The sequence below is a fragment of the Schistocerca serialis genome, chromosome 1 (genome assembly GCF_023864345.2).
Source record: "Schistocerca serialis cubense isolate TAMUIC-IGC-003099 chromosome 1, iqSchSeri2.2, whole genome shotgun sequence".
NCBI classification, from domain to species: Eukaryota; Metazoa; Arthropoda; class Insecta; order Orthoptera; family Acrididae; genus Schistocerca; species Schistocerca serialis.
In genome coordinates this window covers 1,106,530,118-1,106,552,297 of record NC_064638.1, presented here as the reverse complement: position 1 = coordinate 1,106,552,297, position 22,180 = coordinate 1,106,530,118, and positions in this window count along the sequence as shown.

The following is a 22,180-nucleotide window of genomic DNA, read 5'->3' as shown; positions in this document are numbered from 1 at the left end:
CGCAGAATTGACGGTTTTTATTGAAATTTTTGCGAAATATCTTGACATTGTCATTTCCCCGTATTAAAATGATATAAATCTGAGAAAGAAAGTTTACAAGTATTTGTAACTGATAGTTACTGCAAGCTAAATATGCTTTCATTTTTCCTTAAGGCTGTGGTCCGTGTAAAATCATAAAACAACCGTTCAGTTCCGCGTAACGAACTAAGATGCGGGTTCGAAAACGGCACCGAAATTGGCAAAAACTAACTCCTAAATTGACAACAAAATAACAAAGAAATTGGTAAAAAGCACTGAATTTGGCAAAAAACACCTCATTTGGGAAAAAATAACACGGAATTCAGCAAAATATAGCAACTATATTTGCAAAAAGTATACAAAATTTGGCAATAAATGCATCAAAATCGGGAAAAACTAAATGCGACATTGGCAAAAAAACACCAAATCTGAAAACAAAATATTCTGAATTTGGCAAAAGGAACACTGAATCTGACTAAAAAAGTAAGACCGAATCTGGCAAAAAAATGTACCAACTAATCTGGTGAAAAAAGTAACACCGAATCTGGCATGAAAGTAACACTGAACTTACAAAAAGATAACACCGAATCTGGCAAAAAATAAAGACGAACTTGCACGAAAATAACACGGACATAGGCAAAGAAAAGAACAAAACGGCAAGGAAAACACAAAAATTAGACAAACACATCGAATTTGGTAAACACATCTAAACTGACAAATAATAACACCGAATTTGGCAAAAAATAACATCAATTTTGGTTAAAAACGTTTCTCCGAATTTAGCAAAAAATAATTTTGAAATTAGTGCATAAAGTGGCACTGAAACTGGGAAAAAATAATCCGAATTTGGTAAAAGATGACATCGAAAAAGTAACACTGGGAAAAAATAAAAAAAAACACCGAAATTACATAAAACTAAACGGAAAAAGAAGAAAAACATAAAAAATCGCAAAACAAAATAACAGTGAAATCGACAAAGAGAATTTGGCAACAAAATACACTGAATATCACAGAAACACAACTAGCTTTTTACACGCACGAAGTGTTGAGAGCTATCGACAAGGGATTTATAATTGATTCCGTATTTCTGGATTTCCGGAAGGTTTTTGACACTGCACCACACAAGCGGCTTGTAGTGAATATGCCTTAGTTATGTGACTAGATTCGTGGTTTTCTATCAGAAAGATCACAGTTCGTAGTAACTGACGGAAAACAGAAGTGATTTCTGGCGTTATCCAAAGTCGTGTTATAGGCCCTTTGCTGTTACTTATCTGTACAAACGTTTTGGGAGACAATGTGAACAGCCGTTTTAGGTTATTTAAAGATGACGCTGTCGTTTATCGACTAGTAAAGTAATCATAAAATCAAAACAAGTTGCAAAACGATTTAGAAAAGATATTTGTATAATGCAAAAATTGACAGTTGACCCTAAATAACGAAAAGTGTGAGATCATCCACTGGAGTGCCAAAAGGAATCCGTTAAACTTCGGTTACACGATAAATCAGTCAAATCTAAAGACCATAAATTCAACTAAATACCTAGGAATTACAACTACGAACAACATAAGTTGGAAGGAACACAGAAAATGTTGTGAGGAAGGCTAGCCAAAGACTGCGGTTTACTGGCAGGACGCTTAGGAAATGTAACAGATCTACTAAGGAGACCGCCTACACTACACTTGTCCGTCGTCTTTTAGAATATTGCTGCGCAATGTGTGATCCTTTCCAGGTGGGATTGACGGAACACGTCGAGAAAGTTCAAAGAAGGGCAGCGCATTTTGTGTTGTCACGAAACAAGGGAGATAGTGTTACTGAAATGATACAGTATTTGGGATGGACATCATTAAAACAAAGTTGTTTTTCGTTGCGGAGGAATCTTCTCACGAAAATCCGATCACCATATGATGATTGCGAAAATATTTTGTTGACGCCGACCTACATAGGAAGATACGATCACCATTATAAATTAAGGGGAATCAAAGCTAGTCTGAAAGATATAGATATTCGTTCTTTCCGCGCGCTGTACGAGATTGGAATAATAGAGAATTGTGAATGTGGTTCGGTGAACCCTCTGCCAGGCATTAAAATGTGATTTGTAGAGTATCCATGCAGTTGTAGGTGTAGATGTAGAAAATTGACAAAATATAGCACCAAATAATAACAATGAAATCAGAAAAAAATAACACTGAAATAACACTGAAATTTTCAAAAAGTAACGCCGAATTTGGCTTCAAGATAAAACGATTTTTTCCTGTTCCTAACAATAACAGAGTACTCGTAGGTCCTAAAATAAAAATAAAAATAAGAAAAACAGAAAGAATCAAGAACAGCTGCAAAATCTATATACCGATGTGTTGTACAAATCCATATAACAGGGAACATAGCGACAACGTATTATTGCCAAAAGTGTTATGTGGGTGCAAACATGTCACAGGATAAACTAGTGACAAACTCATGCTAACATTTACGCAGCTGAAACAAGACTGTCGTGATAGCTTACAACCAGCTCAGACAGCGAGTATTCATTGTGGACCTGTAGGGTCCCTTATCCAAGAAGCTATATCTCAGTTTTATTGAAGACCGTTAAATGAATCTCAAAATGCAGTATATCTGGGATATGCTCAACAACAGTAAATCCGCCATCTTTGTCTCCATTGATGAAGGGAAAGCATACGATCGCATATGACATTCTGACCTCCTTTTCAAACGTATCCATGTTCAATGACCTATGCCCGCCTTACTGCATTCTCCATCTCCTATCGCCCACCGTATGTCATTGTTAACAATACCAACTCCCGTACCTTCCACCCTACTAAGGGAGTGCCCCAAGGTTCCGTTCTCTCCCCTCTCCTTTACCTCTGATACACTGTTGATGTGCTCATCCACCTCCTCGCGTCCACCTCCTTCAGTATGCTGATGACACCGCTTTCCTTGCCCTTTATCCTACGCTACAGAAACCCCAACGCGCCCTTAAAAACCACCTCGATCAGTTTACCTCCTGCTGTAACCGATGGCTCCTTAAAATTAACCCCTCAAAAACCCAAGCAATAATTGTAGGACGCACTACCCGAACCTTCCCTCTCCATGACTTCTACCTCATAATTTACGACCGTCTCATACAGATAACATACCTTGGACTAGCCTTCGGAAGACAACAAACGTGGAAACCTTACCTACTAATCATCCAACAGTAAGCCCACAACAGACTATCATTCTGTCCCATGTACTTGTCAGTATTTTCCTCATAATCCTTTCCTCTTTGATTCTGCGTAATACGTCCTCTTTACTCACTTTATCAGTCCACGTAATTTTCAACATTCATCTGGTGCTCCAAACGTATATGCTCAGAAATTTCTTCCTTAAATTAAGGCCAATATTTGATGTTAGTGACCTCTCTTAGCCAGGAATGTCCTTTTTTCCAGTGCTAGTCTGCTTTTGATGTCCTCCTTGCTCCATTCGTCATTTGTTAATTTGCTGTCTAGGTAGCAGAATTCCATGACTTCATCTACTTCGTGACCATCCCTCCTGATGTTAACTTTCTCGCTGTTCTCACTTATGCTACTTCTCATTACTTTCTTCTTCTATCGATTTACTCTCGATCAGTATTCCGTGCTCGTTAGACTGTTCACACTGTTCAGAAGATCATGTAATTTTTCTTCATTTTCACTCAGGATAGCAATGTCGTCAGTGAATAGTAACGTTGGTATCCTTTAACCTTGAATTTTAATTCAACTCACGAACTTTTACTTACATCATTTATAGATTGAACTGTAGGGGTGAAAGATTATATCTCTGTCTTACAGCCTCTTTAAGCTGAGCACTACTTTCTTGGTCTACCACTCTTCTAATTCCGTCTTGGTTCTTGTTCATATTGGATATTATCCGTTTCACCCTATAGCTTATCCATAGTTTCCTCAAAACTTCGAACATCTAGCTCGATTTTACATTATCGAACGCTTCTTCCAGGTCAACGAATCCTATGAACGAGTCTTGATTTTTCTTTAGTCTTGCTTCCATTATCAACCACAACCTCAGAATTGCCTCTCTGGTGCCTTTACCTTACATAAAGCAAACTGATCGTCATCTAAGAAATCCTCAATTTTCTTTTCCATTCTACTGTATATTATTCTTGTCAGAAATTTGGATTCAGAGCTGTTAAGCCGATTGTGGGATAATTGTTACACTTGTCAGCTATTGCAGTCTTCGGAATTGTGTGGATGATATCTTTCCGAAAGTCAGACGGAATATCGCCACACTCGTACAGTATACGCACCAACGTGAATAGTCGTTTTGTTGCCCCTTTTTAGGAATTCTGATGGAATTTTATCTATCCCTTCCGCCTTATTTGATCTTAGATCTAGCAAAGGTCTTTTAAATTTCAATTCGAACATTGAATCTCTTATCTTTTCTAAATCAACTCCTGTCCCTTTGTAACCTCCCCCTCACTTATTGACCTTAATGACAGTGAAAAATGAAACCGCGTGTACCTAATGGGAATTTTGGAAAAGCAATCGTCACCGAAGTTAACCTGTCGGTAAAGAGGGAGGAAAGGGTTACATCTAAATGAAAGGAAAAATGCAAGTGAAACTGGTGGAAATTAATTTTGAAATAGGGATAAAGTTAATAAAGAAAGTAAATGTGCGGCCGTTACGTTAACAATCAACTAGCGGTAATTAGATATTTGAGATTTGGGGGAAATTACGGTCGCCAGTTCTATGGACAATTACTATAATAACTGAAAAAGAAAGGTTATTACACATATAATTAGCACTAGAAGCGTGGCAACTGAAGGTTGACACGTGTAGTGTGAAAACTGAAAGTTTGTCAGAAGTAATAAATTTCGCTACACTTAATTTAGCAAAAGAATTAATGAAACCGGAAAATCCAAAGTTAATTTAGTGTCTGAAGTTAATAGAGAGCTTTCTTTCTGAAGCACATCGAAATACAGTTAGTCTTGGACTACCTCAACAATCATTTCTAAAGCTACTTGAATCTACGCAATTTAGAAAGAAGAGATTTAACTTTGAGCTTGAATTAAACGATTCTGAACAATTAACAATAGTAAAATTTAGTACGTACTAAGCTGAGCTGCAGTCACAGGTAAGCTAAAATACGGTAACAAAACTCGCACTCTTAATTTGTGCTTGTGTAATCTAACTATTGTAGCCAGTTAATGCTTAAATTGAACTTTGAAATTAAAGCAGTGAAATGGAATTATGCTGGCGTTTGAATTTCAACGACACTCGGGTTCATTTCGGAAAAGGAAGGGACCCTGCTTGGCAATGCAATTGGGACAATGAGCAACAAAGGTTCATGCCAAGTTGCTGTAATTTTGCGAGGCAAATGGAACAATTTGAAAAGCTGAGGTCTGCCATACAGTTCTGAAATTTTACGTGCTTTTAGTCCTCCTTGTTGGTTGATTGAAGGTATGAAGCCGTCGATCGAGGAGGTGGCGACAGTCACTCATTGTCGGCCGTCGCTGTTGCAGAAGCTGGATGTTGGCGCGCCTTCTTCTCGACACGGTCACCAGGCGAAACGGGCTCTTGATGTGCACCAGCTAATGCTTCCCGTCCGCGACACCATGTCACAAACTATCATCGCGAGTCGAGCGCAATTACATGCTGCCAAATCCCGAAAGCGCGGCAAATCGCGGGAGCGTCACACAACACACCTGCTCCACTCGCTACTCCAGCCAGACTCCCACAGCTCTGCCCGCGCTCCACGCGGCAGAGTTAACACTACCAAAGATCCTACACACTTTGAGTCTTCACACGACCTATCGATGTAATCGTTCGATAGCAGTTTTCCCTAGGCAAGACCCAGCGTAAAAATACAAATAATATTTACAAAACAAACAAATTATACATCGACATAAGTGCATAAATATATATATCCAAACAGTAAAGCAATTACAATATATAAAGAGACAGAAATGTCATATCTTGAGGTAACAAAACAAGGAAAAAAATAATAGTACAATAGATGGAAATAGGAAGATATGTATTTCCGGCGTTACACGTGCCCCACATTGTCTGAGGATGTTCGTGTAACGTAAACAGACTCAGAAAATGTCCCAAAAAAGAAACAGCGGAAATGCATATGCTCAAAACATCAACAAAATTTAGCATTCGTCTAATTAAGCATAAATCAATTTTTAGACCATAATAATTGAGTGGAGACACTCCTAATCTTATTCCACTCTGTCATCTTGCACAAAATAAAACAGGTTGACAACATATTAAAATTCATAGAAAACATAGAAAATGGTTTAGCTATTCTAAAATTGTCAAAATTCCCAACAGTATCAAGAAATGGAATACTATTTACAAAATTAATCAGAGTACATGGTCATAAAAACAGGTAGATCAAAATACGCAAATTAATAATTAATTACATAGAATACACATTTTTACATAACCCTTTCATAATTAATATTCTCGTCATGGGAGTCCATTAAACGCTAAACAAGAAAATAACACACATCAGATCGAAAAAAACATAAATATTGACAGTAGAATTCTTTCAGCTGTCCAGGAAGAAAAACAATTCCGCCTTCCGTACTCGCAAGTACAAAGAATGCCGACAGCGGCCCAAGAGCCAACAGCGGCACAAGAGCCGACAGCGGCTCGCCTCGCCAGTATTGTTGCGCCCGCGTGTGCGGCACGCTTGATCTCACTCGCCCTTGTGACGGCGTTTCCAGAACGTCCGTTTCACTGAATTCTTTCGGAAAAACTCACTCCCGAGTAATCTCAAGGAGTCCATAAACACTATCACAGTGGATAACTCAACACTGTCCATCATCACACGCATGTACTAGCCTGAAACTTAAAACAGCGTCTAAGTACATCGGCAATGACTAGTAAATCACATATTTATGAAATCTTACAGTTATTTACAAAATCATATTTACATTCCTTAATCTACTGTGACTCAACTAAAAACTTAAACTAGCAGCTTGGATTTTTCAGTTGATTAGATGATGATTAAATTGATTAAAATTAAATTGATTAATCAAAATTATTTACTTATTAATTACAACTTCTTTAATGACCTTGGTCAGTCAAAAGCATGGCAATCTAGCAAATCGTTAAATCTTACACTCTATTTTACATACTGTATAAATTACCCATTGTGTGGTATTAATCGATCCTAGGTTGGTACAATTTCAAGTCTACAACGTTCTGTATACCTAATAGTTTTCCAGAGCTTGGATACTCTAAGCAATAAGCATTTGTGTGAGGTATACCAATGACTTTATATGGTCCATTATAAACAAACTTAAATTTAGAGATTTCATGGTCTAACTCGCTCGATTTCTCATGAGCTTTTACAAGTACTAAGTCTCCGATTGCAAACTTAGCAAAACGCGCTTTAGCGTCATGACGACGTATGCGAGCATCGGCTTTTAGCTTCATTACTTCTCGCAAACGATCCTTTTTCACACCAATACTAATGTCAATCCGTGGAGGGAATTTGATTATCTCTTCCACTAAACTTTTACTTCTGTCATCCAACAGGATTTCCTCTGGAGAAAATCCCGTCGATTCATGTCTCAAGGTGTTCATAATTCTCTTAAATTCTGCTTCATATTTGCCCCATGCCCTATGGTTGTGATGGCAATAGGTACGGGAAAGTCGGCCTCGTCTTTGTTCGTGTGTTACGTTCGACACACTGTCTACAATACTTTCTAATTCACTTTCTACATTATTGTCAATGCCGAAATTCCTCATGTTACGGCAGTTCAAACTCATTCCTACGTCAATGTCATCCGGCCAGTTAACAATGTGTATAGGCTGGTATTGCCTATGCACACCGTCTCCGGCCTCGTCAAAACCAACTACCATTGTTTTATCTAGTGACATACATGTCAAAGTTTTGCTTTCGCAGTTAATCACTGCACGGTACTTTAATAGCCAATCTAACCCGATAATTACTTCCGTAGTTAAGTCTGGCACGACGACAAACTCTTGTTCAAATCGTGCCCCACATATCTCGAAGTGGACAAAAATCTGTTTTGTGGCCGGTTTACTGGCCTTCCCAGTAGCACCGATAATTTTCACTCTTGTTACTGGCATAACTACGATGCCAGGTCTGTCTTTCAGTAACTCAAATATTTTCCCAGATACAGCACTCAATTCTGCACTGGTGTCAATCAAAACGTTTAGTTGTAGGTCGTGCATATTAACAGACACTACTATCTGTCTACACTTGTCCTCGACTGTTTCTTTATTTTCCCACAGTAAATCCTCGTCTATATCCAGGTCATTCCAGAAAAAACCATCCGGCTTTGATCCTAAATCCGGTTTATCTGGCGGCTTTTTCAGCCTCTGTTCACATACAGTTTTAATTTCAACACGTTTGTCCTGAGGCTTAGTCTGTAGCTTCACCTCCAATACCGAAACCTTTTCCTGTAACTCGTCAACTAGCGAGTGTTGCTTTGCTATCAATTCACTAATTGTCACCTTCGTTGATTCCTCTTTAGCCAGATTGATCTCATCTGCCAATCTACCTGGAGAAATGTGCCCAGTAGTATCTGCAATTACTTCCTCTAGATCTGCGCAACCCACACTGCTATCGTCTGACTGTATAATGTCAGCTCTAACCTCATACACGCTGTAATCTATGTGCTTTTCTACCAATCGTGTCCGGCTATCACTAAAATTTTCGTAATCTTTCTCCTTAATACTCTCGCAACGTTTAAACTGGAGGTTTGCGTCGGATGGGTCGGCTACTTCTATCACTATAACTTTCGGTAAAGTCTGCCGGTTAGGGCCAGAACTTTCCGTTACTACTTCAACATCTAACTCCTGCGGGACGAAACACGACGAATCTTGCTCGTGCTCCCCATTAACATCAACTATTTCTGGTAAAGTCTGCCGGTTAGGGCCAGAACTTTCCATCACTTCACAAATACTATCTTCCTGTGGGACGAGACGCGGCAAATTCTGCCCGCGCTCTCCATAAATGCCTCTCCCGTACAGGCCCCTATAATCTCTTAGTTCGTCATATAAGCGACCGAACTGCCTTAACCAGACCTCATCCCTCTCTGCATCCCCTCGCTCAATAACGGACGTGTTATCCGACATCTGATCTTCTCTCAACAATTGCGAATCATTCTTAATGTCAATCTCCAGTTCCGCTGTGGGTATTACAGCTGCCCCTTTATAATCGATTTCCGGAACACTACTTAAATTGTTCTCACTGACAGTGAATGTATTTTCTACTGCCGTGTATACAGTTGATCTACTACTTGTGGGCTCACTCCTTTCTCCTAACACTGGCACACTCTCCCGCCGTTGATTATTCCACACGGAATTTTCATAACGACGACACCTGGGTTTTCTCCTGTTATTGGGCCGCCAAAATTTCTCCACGCCTGGTCGGCCCCTCACCGGCGCGGCTAATGGTTTCCCTGTCTCGTCCCAGCAGATACGCTCCCCGGATGTTGCTGAGGCGGCTGATCACACCCTCTGGCGTTATTACTATTCTGTGAAGCCCGTATCACGTTAGTATGATACTGGTTTCCGTCATTCCTGTTATTATTTGCATTGTACCGATTGTTATTACGGTCCGAACCATTATTGTTATTGCTGCCATGGTTGCGGTATGCATTATTCCCGTGGCTATCGTTGTTGTGGTTGCTGTGGTGCCCGTTGTTGTTACCACGGCCTCTGTCACTGTCGCGATTATTGCGCCAATTGTCCTCGTCCTCCACTCTTTCCAGGAAATCACTGATTGTCCCGTAATTGCTTCCTACGTATCGTTTTGTATCATCTGGAAGTTTCTTGTAGAGTTCCCAGACTATTTCGGATTCCGAGCGGCGGTCACGCAAATATTCCAACTTGCGGATCCAGCCCTCACAAAACTCCTTCATCGAACCGCGCGAATTCGCATCGAAAGGCCTCGATACGACAAATTCGCGCCAGACACTTTGCTGTTTTTGCTCTGACCAGTATTCAGCCAGAAACAAATTTTTAAAGTCGTCAAAATTCAGGTTCGTAATGTTGAGGTTTAAGCCCCAACGCTTGGCATCACCAGCCAACACATCAATAATCGCATTAATTTTTCTCTCATCAGTCCATGATCTGGGTAAAACTCTTTCACAATTCTTAATGAAATCCGTCGCGTGTATACCGCCCTTTTTCAAGGGGTCGAACCGCTCCTCTTTCGTCAACAATTCCGAACTATGTGCATAGATTGGCACATAGCTCTGTTTTTCGTCAAGTTTCTTTTCTAATTCCGACACTCTCGTAATTACTTGGCAAGTGGTTGTCGCTAGCGTTTCTACTTCCCTTTTTTTCTCTTCGCAGGTATTAGCCTGCTTCGTCACTTTGGTATCTACTTCGGATACTAAAGCCTTTAAAGTTTCCACCTTCTTTTGATCCTCTTTTTTCACTAATTGAATTTGTTCCGTCACCTTATTCTCGATGATCGGAGCAACTGATTCTCCTACACTTTTCTCGATTCTGCTAATTTCAGAATTAAAACGAGTATTTATGCTCGCAATTTTCGCCTGAACGCCTATCATTTCCTGTTTAAAATTACCGATTTCGGTATTAATTACAACAATGTCTTCTTTGATTTTATCAACATTTGTGTTAACAACTCCAACATTGTTGATAACAACGTTAATAGCTTTGTTCTGATTGTCTAGCATCCGTTCAAATTTTTCAGACTGAGCTTCTTGCTTGGCAGCCTGATCATCTTGCTTGGCCGATTGACTCTTGATTTCGTTAATCAAAACATTCAATAAATCAGTTAAATTCCCGGAAACTACCGGTTTTACTTCCGTAGCGGCTTCTTCTTTAATTGTCCCCCCGTATTCGTCATCAAGGGATTCAGATTTGATTTTCACTTCCGATTCCGAAACATTTTCTAAAATTTGAAATTCCATTTCTGCTCCTTGTTGCGTTTCGGCGGTCGCGTCTTTCATGCTAGCCGCTTGCCCCTGAACAATGGGTACCGCGGTGCGCGTTTCCCACTGTTCGACCGATTGTTCCGTATCCAAGTCTACCAAATTTTGGCAATTGTTGCCTTCACTCATTTTAATAATTTTCAATATAAATGCCAAATCTCAAATAAAATTAGGATTACTCCCACTACTTATTCTCGCTGACGTAACGGCCTGTACGTAACCAGTACTTTGTTACGAGATTTGCAACATACAAAATTCGTGTCCAGAACAACCTCAAATCCGAAGATTGTCCTGTCACCAGGTCGCCACGTGTAACCTCCCCCTCACTTATCGACCTTAATGACAGTGAAAAATGAAACCGCGTGTACCTAATGGGAATTTTGGAAAAGCAATCGTCACCGAAGTTAACCTGCCGGTAAAGAGGGAGGAAAGGGTTACATCTAAATGAAAGGAAAAATGCAAGTGAAACTGGTGGAAATTAATTTTGAAATAGGGATAAAGTTAATAAAGAAAGTAAATGTGCGGCCGTTACGTTAACAATCAACTAGCGGTAATTAGATATTTGAGATTTGGGGGAAATTACGGTCGCCAGTCCTATGGACAATTACTATAATACCTGAAAAAGAAAGGATATTACACATATAATTAGCACTAGAAGTCTGGCAACTGAAGGTTGACACGTGTAGTGTGAAAACTGAAAGTTTGTCAGAAGTAATAAATTTCGCTACACTTAATTTAGCAAAAGAATTAATGAAACCGGAAAACCGAAAGTTAATTTAGTGACTGAAGTTAATAGTGAGCTTTCTTTCTGAAGCACATCGAAATACAGTTAGTCTTGGACTACCTCAACAATCATTTCTAAAGCTACTTGAATCTATGCAATCTAGAAAGAAGAGATTTAACTTTGAACTTGAATTAAACGATTCTGAACAATTAACAATTGTAAAATTTAGTACGTACCAAGCTGAGCTGCAGTCACAGGTAAGCTAAAATACGGTAACAAAACTCGCACTCTTAATTTGTGCTTGTGTAATCTAACTATTGTAGCCAGCTAATGCTTAAATTGAACTTTGAAATTAAAGCAGTGAAATGGAATTATGCTGGCGTTTGAATTTCAACGACACTCGGGTTCATTTCGGAAAAGGAAGGGACCCTGCTTGGCAATGCAATTGGGACAATGAGCAACAAAGGTTCATGCTAAGTTGCTGTAATTTTGCGAGGCAAATGGAACAATTTGAAAAGCTGAGGTCTGCCATACAGTTCTGAAACTTTACGTCCTTTTAGTCCTCCTTGTTGGTTGATTGAAGGTATGAAGCCGTCGATCGAGGAGGTGGCGACAGTCACTCATTGTCGGCCGTCGCTGTTGCAGAAGCTGGATGTTGGCGCGCCTTCTTCTCGACACGGTCACCAGGCGAAACGGGCTCTTGATGTGCGCCAGCTAATGCTTCCCGTCCGCGACACCATGTCAGAAACTATCATCGCGAGTCGAGCGCAATTACATGCTGCCAAACCCCGAAAGCGCGGCAACTCGCGGGAGCGTCACACAACACACCTGCTCCACTCGCTACTCCAGCCAGACTCCCAGAGCTCTGCCCGCGCTCCACGCGGCAGAGTTAACACTACCAAAGATCCTACACACTTTGAGTCTTCACACGACCTATCGATGTAATCGTTCGATAGCAGTTTTCCCTAGGCAATACCCAGCGTAGAAATACAAATAATATTTACGAAAAAACCAATTATACATCGACATAAGTGCATAAATATATATATCCAAACAGTAAAGCAATTACAATATATAAAGAGACAGAAATGTCATATCTTGAGGTAACAAAACAAGGTAAAAAATAATAGTACAATAGATGGAAATAGGAGGATATGTATTTCCGGCGTTACACCTTGTCCTATATTAGACAAATCTTCCTCCTCATAGAGGCCTTCAGTGTACTGTTTCTACCCATCCGTCGTCGCCTCTGCATTTAACAGTGGAATTGCCGTTGCACTCTTAATGTTACCACCGTTGCTTTTAATTTCACCGTAGGTTGCGTTGACTTTTCAACATGCTGAGTCAGTCCTTCCGACAATCCTTTCTTTTTCGATTTCTTCACATTTCTCATGCAGCCATTTCGCCTTAGGTTAAGTGTACTTTTTATTTGTTTCATTCCTCAGCGACTTGTATATCTATATTCCTGAATTTCCCTGAATTTTTTGTACTTCCTTCTTTCATCGATCAACAAAATATTTAGTCTATTATCCATGGTTTCTTCACAGTTACCTTCCTTGTACCTGTGTTTTTCCTTCCAACTCTTATTACTGCTCTTTTTAGAGATTTCCAATCCTCTTCAACTGTACTGGCTACTGAACTATTCCTTATCGCAATTTCTATAGCCTTAGAGAACTTCAAACGTATCTCTTCATTCCTTAGTACTTCCATAGCCCACATCTTTTTGTACTCTCTCTTCCTGACTAATCGCTTGAACTTCAGCCTACTTTTCATCACTACTGCAATGTGATCTGAGTCCTTACAGTCCAGTATCTGATTTTGGAATCTCTGTCTGACCATCTTCCCGTATCTGCTGGCCTTTCCCTAGTATATCTCCTCCTCCTGTGATTCTTGAACAAGGTATTCGCTATTACTTGCTGAAATTTGTTGCAGAACTCAGTTAGTCTTTCTCCTGTTTCATTCCTAGTACCAAGCCCCTGTTCTCCATTAACACTTCCTTCTGCTTCTTCCCTTCCAACCGCCTTCCAGTCCCCCATGATCATTAGATTTTCATTTCCCATTCAATATCAACATGCACATTCTCTATCTCTTCATCTTCAGCTTGTGACATTGGCATGTATATCTGAACTAATGTTGTCAGTGTTGATTTGCTGTCGATTCTGATGAGAACAACAATATCACGAAACTGTTCACAGTAACACATAAGGCGGTGCGTTGCGTTGCTGCTGCGCATAAAGTTCCACTCACCTTGTGCTGAACCTCTTCTCACACCCACGCCACCTTGAAGTTTCAGAAATGCATTTCTCAGCCGGAAAAGGTTATAGAAAAAAGAACTGTACACGCCGTAACTACAGGTCGCACTAAAATTTGTTTTGTCGGTGGAAGGTTAATAATAGTTAAATGAAAGTACTGATGTGCGAATAATTTCACTCTATTACGGTACGCTTGCATACACCATTTACTACCAAGCCTTGATGAACTTGTGGATAATAGGCCAAGACGAATACATGCATGCATCAGTGCTAGAGGACGTGCTACTGGCTATTAGAGTTACCGGTGTGTACAGCAATCTGGACCACCACCTCTGAAGGTCTCGCTGTGTGGTGATACAATATGCATTGTGTGGTTTTCATGAGCAATAAAAAGGGCGGAAATGATGTTTATGTTGAACTCTATTCCAATTTTCTGTGCAGGTTCCGGAACTCTCGGAATTCCGGAACTCTCGGAACAGAGGTGAGATAAAACTTTTTTGATGTGTGTATGTTTTCCGTGAAGTAAACGAGGGAATTGTGAGCGAGATGAGTTCTGCCAGCTTTTATTATCGTCTCAAAACTTTTTTTTTTTTCGGTGTCGAGAAATTTGCTGGACAGCAAATGGCTCGCCCCTCAAGACTTGCAAGACGTAATTTTTGTGACGGCTAATACGCGTGGACAGTGAGTTTGGGTACTAACATTTTTTTTATAAATTACTGTTTAACCGCAGGTAACATGGCGTGACACAGCTAGTCCTAACATAGCACAATTCTGACTAAATGTTTTCTGTCATATTGGTCAGTTATTTTAATTCCTTCACGGGTGCTGCACTCTCAGGTCCCTTCCCAAAATACAAAAAACTGAAGCAGATTTCACAGCCAATAGAGGCATTCAGGATGTCTGTGCACGAGTGAGAATGTAGGATTTCCCACGTCAGTAGGTATACGGCGGCTGACCTCCATGTCGATGTTGCGGGCGGTTTTTACGTGGCCTGTAATTTTCTTCCCGCAGTTGCGCAAAACGTTCACTTCATACGTGCTTGTAGGTAAGAGTGTAAATTACGTAGGAGCGGTTTGTAGATGAGTAATGCTACTGCAATACTGCAAGTTCCCTTTTTGTGGTGCCACTGGGTGAGGTGTTGCAAAAATATAGACACTCGACTTGTATTGCGAAGGATAGCTCGGCTATGGAGATCTGTTTTTCTCAAGTTCACTTGGAAATATCCCGACCGGTATCCTGATACATCTTTTTCACAATATGTGTTTTGATTCTGTCCTTCCGCAAAATAAAACCGGTATGGTGCAATGTCTAAATGACGTGAAAGAGAAAACTTCACATTGACAAACATTTCTCCTAGAAGCTAATAGAAACTGGTAGTTTCCATACACACATCATTCAGTAGCCTTTCTAACCTTTTTCAGTTTTAGATCTCGATGCCTTTAGATGCGTTCTTGACGCGGATAACGTGTAGTAGAGTAATATTCGATCTGAAAGTGGTAAAAAAAGAAAAAGGAGGTTCTAATGTGTAAATATATTAATTGATCAAATGACAGAAAATTTCTCTACGTTTTTCTAGGTAAGACATTTCGAATTAAAGTTTACTAGCGCAGCCAAAATAAAATTTCGCAGCCCAATGATAAAGTAGATCATCGTGCGGTAATTTCTAGTATTCGAACTACAATACAATCCATTGAATACCGGTGGTGCACAGTGACCGTTGAATATTTATTGCAGATCTATATTTCGACTGTAACATAGACGCTGTCAGTGGTAAAATACAGAAACAGGAAGAACCAATAATAACAGGTCCTTTCCTTTATGGTTATTTCATACACTCTTGCCCTATGTAGGCACGTGGGGGGGGACTGGCAGTAGCACAAATATCCCGCTCTTTAGCCAGTAGAACTTAACACTAACTTTGATGCTAAAACCAAAAAGCAAGGAGACATATGTACCATGAATTTAAAATGATTGAAAAGGTGACATGATTGGGATCAATATTAATAACATAAAGCTGTCTTCATGAATTGTTTAAACACGGTGATAGAAATGTAGACAGACAGCACAGTTAAAACAATTGAAAAACAATTGAACAATAAACATCTGAAAAACACTGGAAATCACTCGACAGGACGGAAGATATACTGACCATTAAAAATGTAACACCACGCACTTTCATTAAAACTGAAAAAGGATCTGCCCTGGGACGATGGTCTGTAAATGACAAGAAGGATGAGTATGGAGTGAGACAGTGGAGTGGTGATGATGAGAACGCGAACTGGGAAGAGGTGAAGACAAGACAGGGATGACTGTGGGGGCAAGTAGAGAGGGGCAACTAGTATTGGGAGCTGTAAATTGCAGAGTAAAAGATAACGGGGGTCGGCAGGAAGGCGAAAAGGATGAGGTGTGGTAGGCGGTGAGGAGGAGGAAGAAGCCTTGGGGGTGCGGGGAATAGGGTAGGATGGATTTAGAGTTGATAGGACAGGTATATGTCGGTGCAGAGTTCGCGGTCTGGGAGAGGGAGACGGTTGAAATTTCTTTGGGAGGGGATGTGAAGTGTGTGCAGGAGAATGGTTGGTGTGATATGCAAAGTTGAGGGGACACAATAAGGCTGGTGGAGTTGAGTTTATGGATGATGTAGGCTGCTCGGAGGTGTTCAGTGTGAGAGAGGAGAGGTGGGAATTTTATCAAGGATCCCTGGGGGAGAAGGTAAGTGGATGCGGAAAGCATGGCGGGGGTCTTGACATTCGAGAATCTGCAGGGACTTACAGAACTAAGGAGGGCCAGAGACGCATTCAACATTTTCAAAACAAAGGATGGGGTGCGTAAGGAGTTTTTCAGTGGGAAAGACAGCGGAGAGGTGTAGTCCCCATGTTCTGCCGTTTAGGAGTGTTACTAGCTGTAGCCCAATAAGTGTAGTCGAAGGGTAGCGTTTCTAATTAGCAATCAAAACGTCCCCTCTCCTATATTCGAACCCCACTACAACTAAAATTTCGAATAAAAATCATCATTGGCGGCCGATGGCTTCGGGTATGATAAGTCATCCTCATTCTGACAACGGCCTTGTCAAAGAGGGCGAAGGAGCGGACAGAGGTACACATAATGTGTATCAATAGGACATATGGCCTGCAAATGAAAAAGTAACGTGATGATCTCACCATTGGCAAAATTTCCGGAATAGTCTCCCATTCGGATCTCTGGGAGGAGGCTGCGAAGAGAGAGGTGATCGTGAGAAAGAGACTGGGTAACCAACGGGGGGTCAACCTTCTACGAGTCGGGACGTGGATTGTCATAGGCCTGAAGGTGGTAGGGAAGACAGAAAATCTGAAAAGGGGAATGCTAAGGCTCAATCTAGATATAGTGTTGGTCACTGAACTGAAAACGAAAGAAGACAACGATTTCTGGTCAGATGAGTGCAGGTAACATCAACAGCAGCTGAACATGGTATAATTGTATTACGATTCGTTATGAATAGGAAGGCAGGGTAGAGAGTGTGTGAAGCGTAGCGCCTTACATCACGCCTTTTGAGATCGAACATAATAGAGCGTGAGTCACGCGAAGGACAGGTGGCGTCAGATGCTCCAGTGTATGTAGTTTCTATGCGACCTGGCAGAGGTCACTAGATGACGGACGCTGTTTGAGCTGCAGTCAAAATACTATAATTTTTATTTGCATTCTGTTCGTTTAATTTTCGAACTGTTTATTAGTTGATACTATAATTGCGCTTATTTGCAAGAGGGAATGAAGGTGTGAATGCCAAATAATGTTTTATATAAAGTTTTTATACCATACGTTGAAGTAGCTTGTCTGTTGAGGAATGTTCGAGAACGACCTGTGTGTTATTCTTACCAAGGAATTTGTTATAAACTGTTTCGTCAGTTTATGGTACTGGGGAAACGAGATTATGGTTTCAGTAAAGTTGTTTTGTAAGCGGGAACTAATTTTAAATCTGTGAGTTTCCAAAAATTGTTTTTGTTGATTTTCTGTTCCGATTCAGTGACAAATTTTGATTGGTTCTGTAGATCCGCGGGATTGAGCTGGTTTGCTGCTGCGTTCCGATTGGCTGTGATGTTTCTGCGCCAATCAGAACTTACCAATTCGAGCGTATTTTGGGAACCACAAACTTCTTGTGTGTAGAGAGATGAATAGAGTCGGGACTTGGATCTCACAGAGATCAGACTTACTGATAGGCGTTCCAAAGAATAATATGAATATTGTGAGATTTTGGTATCAAAAATGTTTGAAAAGTGCCGTAAAGCACGGGGAGAGTTCGATTTAATGCACGGTGTGGAATTCAGAACTTTTGGTGACATTTTAAATGACTAAATTCCGCGCGGCGTATTGTTAATTCAAAAAAAAAAAATGTTTCAAATGGCTCTGAGCACTATGGGACTTAACTTCTGAGGTCATCAGTCCCCTAGAACTTAGAACAACTTAAACCTAACTAACCTAAGGACATCACACACATCCATGCCCGAGGCAGGATTCGAACCTGCGACCGTAGCGGTCAAGCGGTTGCAGACTGAAGCGCCTAGAACCGCACGGCCACATCGGACGGCCCGTGGCTTTGTCCGCGATATATTTAACATAATTCACATGTATTTACAGACATATTTCTGTTGTATCTTTAGTGAATTGCGCTGTGCAGTTTCATTTTGACGCAGCTCAATGTTTATGACCTCATATCTTCTGAACCCGTACAATGATATAATTGTGCAGGTACATCCAGTGGTATATCTGCCTACTGTACTTGAAATGTGTTGTGAATAGATATAGTAGTACAGAAGTGACAAATTAGAACGCCGTGCCTGGTGAGGCAATTTTTCATGCTTCTCGTTGTTTACGATGTCATATCTCCCGAACTATATGCCGTCCAATGATAATCGTTTCTAGGTACATTCAACGATGTATGTGTATACTGTCTGCGAAATGTATTGTGAATAGACTTAGTAGTAATGAAGTAATAAACTGAAACTTCGTGCTTCATGTGACAGTTTTACTGCACGAACAGCGAAAATGTGGGAAGCGATAAACTTTCTTCCTTTCATCACTTTGTGGGGAAATCAGCGAGAAAATGTTTCATAAAGACTTGGTATTGTGTATAAAGTGTTTGCTCTCTTTTTAAATACTGGATGAATGAAGTTTGAGTATTTGTTCGTCGTAGGCTACACTCCTTTTTAGTGCAGCAAGCATATCTAACGACTCGTATAACATCAAGTAGGCCCCATATATTGTACATTGTTGCTGCTATATCGGACATGAATCCATTAACTTCAGCCTGTTTCTATAAATTTCTTCTGGGACCCAAAAAGACCACATCTGATACGACAACTCACCCTTATCCAGTGAGACACAGAGGCGAATTTACCTGTCTGCTTTATTCGATACGGCTATACGTGTAATTTGATATGAGGTTGAAATAATATGTACTCTCGATGTTGAGCAGTTTTCATTGAGATATTTTTATGGATTTTGCTTCATTTCACATCTGGAAATCATAATTTGTCATAGACATAACGTTTGTGTCCCGTTTAGCTGGCTAAAATGATTTCATGTAGAGTGTGCTACATCACTATAACTTTTCTTTCTGTCCATTGCAGCTGTTGCATTAGTGCATGGCTATATGTTCTGCACTTCTAACTGTAAGCAGCTGCTAAGTTCTTATATTTTCGCTATCTGGCGCAGATGCTATTCAGCAAGGCTAATGTAGACACTGGTAGGCCTAATATCCCCAACACTGTTGTAGAGGTCTCTATGATGGATGCTGAAGCTCGCAGCAATATGTCAGGATGCAGTACAGTCACGTGCCAGATGTGGCTATAGTGGTGTGGTGACAGGTATTGTACGATGATCCAGCATGGAAATGTTACTAGTTGAGTAAGTCTTTCATGCCTTAGCAACTACAGTGATGTGCACTGAAACTGTGGAAGCGGTCAATGGGCTGTGTGATGTAGGCCACCATGGTTGAGGAAGCGTGCAGACATCGCAACAGTCTAGAGTAGGGCATAGCTAGGCGTGTACCTAAATGTGGTGGCAGTTCTGGTGGGGTGCTGCGGTCAGCTTGGCAGCACAGGCATTGATGCAAGGCGGTGGCAGCTGTCAGCGTTGGACAGTGTAAAGGGGCCACGGTCGCTGGTCTGCTTCTGCATTTTGGCAGTAGGCACACCGTGATAACTGGGTCAAACTGCGGCCTCGAACATGACGGATGACAAAGACCTGTGCCTGCACTGGACCATGGCAGGAACAGCGTATACCTGCCCAGCCCTACCAGCAGCGACATCGTTCCCGCTCACGAGGTGGTAGCTGGTCAGCTAGATGGGCCACACTCGAACCCACAGCCCACCAGGAAAGCAGCTCCAGCAGATGGAAGTCACCCAGCAGGTGGCTCGATGGTGCCAAATCGTCAGCATTCAGATTCAGCTCGGCAGCAGCTTGCAGCTGCTAATGGCAATAGCTGAAGTGATGCCATCAGACAACTGTTATTCGAGCAATATTGAGGATATTCACCACATTTGTCATTCATGTGATTATTGACACAACATATTTCGGGACAACATTATCCCATTTTCAAGGGCTAAAAACAAGGAAACCAGATAAAACAGTCCTCCTTTTATCGACAGACATATAAGGATTCCAGACGTCCTCGGTTATAACATACCTTTAAAAAAATTTTATGCCATAAGGTCTCGTCACAACTTAAAAACAAGCTGCACACGTGCATTGTCAACTCAGTTCATAAAACATCCCGAGGTACAACTTTAAACTGAAAGCCGCTGCCATCACCTACCAACGATGATATTTACTTAAAGCCTAATGCTCAAATCGACCATACTACTGTGTGTCCTAAAATCTTTGAAAAATGCCTGTCTGGTCCTAGTCCATTCTAACTTGAAACTACCTCTACGCTGCAATCTGAACGGAAATAGCATGCGAAAATCCTATGTCACTAGGTAACATATGTTGGTGGCTGATTCCTAAGCAGTTGATTACTGAAATGTGCCCAAAAATGCACTTTAGACACATCCGGCCTCTCATTTAAAACACCGACGCTGTCCTATTTCAAGGCATAATAATTCTCTACCTCTTCGAAATTTGTCAGCAGTCACCCATTTTCTGCAATGCGCAACAGCCTCGTGCTTTCCGTTATATCCCCTAAAGAATCCTGCTCATTCCTGAGATGCTTTGCTACAACTGATGAGTCGTTCTCTCTACTATTAAGCTCTTTAGATCTAATTTTAAAGTTCTGTCCCGTCTGCTCGGCAAATCTAGCTTCACAGTCCAGACATTTTATTTCATGCAGTCCAGATTTCTTCATCGAGTTCAAAACTGTGTCGATCTTATGCCTCAGCTCTGACCTGATTTGTTGTCCGTTTTGAAAGCGATTCTAATCCCTAATTTATGTGAGAAGGTCTCCCAATACGGCATGATTTTGTATTTGCTGGATTTTTATCATTTTGCTGGATACCAGGCGTAATTGCTACACCCAACCGATCTATGAAACCCGTCTCAAAACCATTTTCTACCGCTATTTGTCTAAGGGTTATCATTTCTTCATTCTTTTTTTCTTATCTTCATGTTGCTCATGTTGTACTGTAAAAGTACATACAGGGGTCCGAAGAAGAAATAAATAGTTGGTGCGTGACTTCAATAAGAAGCATAAGGGCATAGTTTTTACAGTACAGCATGAGCTACGAGGAGTCTTAAATTTTCTGGACCTAACGATCGAAAATAAGAATAACGAGCTCAAGATAGGAATTTTTGAGAAACCCACGTTCACAGTGGCGGTTATTGATAAGTCCGCATGCCAGTCCCCTCCCCCCACTCTCGGAAGACCCATCGTCTGTATCTCTTGCGCAATTAAGCAAATGCAGCAAATATCCTCAAAGTATATACGTCCGCCTACGTGTGGTACTTATTTGGACGACCTGAGTGCATAATGTATCTGGCTTGTGGCCTGAGCGTGAGTTTCTGTATCATTGCCATTGACATGTGAGCCACTGTGTCTAATAGTAACTTGTGTTCTTACCGTTAACCACGCCAACTAATCAACACCCGACCTCTGTTTACGTCATTGGGAACATCGTCGGGTCGATTCAGAGTATCCTTGCCGTTGACACGTGATAGCTTGTGTCTAACAATAAGTTGTTTTCTTTACCGTTTATCACGCCAACTAAGCAACACCGCACCGCTGCATACATCTTTGGAAACACCGTCCGGTGGATCAGGTGTTACTGATGGTGATTTACTACCATTTATTACACTCTTTTCCAC